This window comes from Hipposideros armiger, unplaced genomic scaffold, assembly GCF_001890085.2.
Source record: "Hipposideros armiger isolate ML-2016 unplaced genomic scaffold, ASM189008v1 scaffold_241, whole genome shotgun sequence".
Lineage (NCBI taxonomy): Eukaryota > Metazoa > Chordata > Mammalia > Chiroptera > Hipposideridae > Hipposideros > Hipposideros armiger.
Window position 1 is genome coordinate 594821 of NW_017731591.1, and position 2360 is coordinate 597180.

Sequence of the window (2360 nt, forward strand, 5' to 3'; positions counted from 1 at the left end):
AACTTTCCTTTCTTCTTCTTCTTTTTTTTATTTTTTTATTTCCTGTTGTTGTTTATGAAGGTAAGCAAGCAGAATCCAAGAAAGGTGACAGATTCAAAATCACTTTGCAGTGATTGCAAAGGACAAACACAATGGCATTTAAAATGAAAGAAATGATTAGAAGAAAATAAATGTGAATGGGTCCAAATTCTACAGTTTAGTTGTTTGTTTTTTTGGTTTGTTCTTGTTTTTGAAAGAAAGCGCTTTGGAAATGAAAGTGTGTTGCGTAGCTGGGCGATACCACTGACAGGAGAAATGCTCGGCTGACGAGGCACCTGGGGAAGGCTGGTGGAACTGCTTTGTGAGTTCGTGACTGAGATACTTAGAAGAAGAGGTCACTTCCTTGAAGAATGAGATGCACAGGTGTGGGCCTCGTCCCCAGTAAGATACCTGCACTGCAACCACAGCCATGACCTGGCAGCAGCTAATTATGCTTTTCCTTGGGGTTTCAACAATAGATTTCCTCCCCAATTGTTCTGTTAGGCTACAGCTCAGGTGGGAAGGACACCCTGTGTGCATGTGTAAGGTGTACAAACACCGAGCTTGCCACCTGGGTCCATTCACACTCCGTTAGCCCGAGGCCTGGATTCGAGTTCAGATCAGTTCAGAGAGGAAGTGAGATGAACGTGTCTGCCCACAGGTGACAGCATGGCCTGAGGTGGAAACAAGTGGACAGGCCACTTGCCAAGTGCATTTGGCATAGGGCCTGACTAATGTGTGTCTTGGGTTAGAACAGTCTTACAATCCCTTTTTCGTAGCTCTGTGTTTTCCTTCTGTGTAAGAATTCAGAATAGGTGGGAGTTAATAATAATAATAATTCTGTTACGTGACATCCCTGCCAAGGTGCATGTTCGGCTTACCAAGTCACTACAGTAAGAGCGCCATGCGTGAAGGTCTGCAGGCACGTGTTTGTTTAAGCAGTTGGTCCATCTACCCAGCATTATTTTATGTCCCTGTGGTTAACACGTGCTGTGGCTTTCTTTCACGACAGCCCAGAGGAAGGCAGGCGGTCATCACCGCCAGGGGACCAAAGCCCCCGCATGTGGGTTCCAATGGCAGAGCTGTGGCTGGAAGCCAGAGTGCCTGTTCCCTCGGCCAGGGCTGTGTCTGCTGTTTTCCCACAGAAGCTGATTTTGACATAGTCAGTGGTAGCTGGTGACGAGATCAACTTAGGAATGGTATGCAGCCCCTGTGTCACCCGCTCTGCCTGGTGAGTACGGCCCCTGGGACCCACCGTCTCCTTTGGGATCTGGCTGCGTCTTTCCCTCGGCCTTCCTTTCACTCTGTGCTCTGCCCTCATCCCACTTCCCATCCGTCCTTCCTTCCTGACAGCCCTGCCCACTAGCTCTTCTTCAAAGACTGGGCAGTAAAGTCTCGCCAAGGAGTGTTTGCTAGTAAGGGGGGCTTACAAGGGCCTCCAGGTTCCCCCGGTATCTGAGTTTGTCAGAGGGCTTGTTGAGTGGACAAGCCTCAGTGCAGCATTTCTCTTTTCTTGTTTATGAGCAGGTGGAAAGTCGGGTCTGATAGTTCCTCCCCTCCTTCCACAGTGGACAGGACCGTCCTGGAGTCCCCAGGGCTGGGAGCCTGAGCTGTGAGACCGTGTTCGCTGCATTTCTTCGTCTAACATGAGGCTGCACTGGTGGGTCGTTGCACAGCTGGTGGGAAGGTGGGACGGACTGCCGGGAGCCAGCTGTGCCTCAGCATCTGCCATGGCCAAACACACTGCAATTGTGACCAATTCTGAAGCTCTGACTGAGAAACAGACACTGCTTTATATCTTAAAGAATTTAAATTCCCCTTTGGATGCCCCCCAGTAGAACGAAGATCTTACACCCCTTCTAATAGATATATCACAATAATGCTATTTTATACACTAAAGGTAATTTAGTCACNAGGAACAAAGGAGAGTCTGGGGGGTCACCTCAAGCTCAGACAGCGCCCCTGACCATGTGGAAAATTGAATCCTTTTTGTTTTGAATTCTCTTTTCAACTGAAAGATGAAACTTCCAAACAATTCCATTTACTTATCAATCATTTGTGGGCTTTTAAAGAAGCCGCCTGTGTATCACTTATTCCATTTTATTCTTGGTTCCAGGCGTCATGCTCATGTCAGGAGCTACCCAGAGATGAGAGGGTCTGGGGAGCAACTGACGCCCTCGTCCTAGCAGACGACCCATCTTAACAGACATTCCAAAAGGAGAAGACAAGAGGCTGCCGCTGTAAGTGAGCGATGCCCTGTCTTAAACACAACAGGCCCAGTGACTTCTGTAGAATTCAATCAGCCTCAATTACTGTACACTTGAAGAAGCTTAAGTTGTGAA

The 2360-nt window shown here is 48.2% G+C and overlaps 1 long non-coding RNA gene across 1 annotated transcript; it reads left to right on the forward strand.

The window, feature by feature from the left end:
- The first annotated feature begins 240 nt into the window (after nt 1–240).
- Nucleotides 241–1803, forward strand: LOC109389728 (uncharacterized). Its single transcript, XR_002125452.1, has 3 exons — nt 241–402; nt 1164–1249; nt 1587–1803. It is a non-coding gene; the product is annotated as an uncharacterized LOC109389728 (long non-coding RNA).
- The last annotated feature ends 557 nt before the right edge of the window (nt 1804–2360 follow it).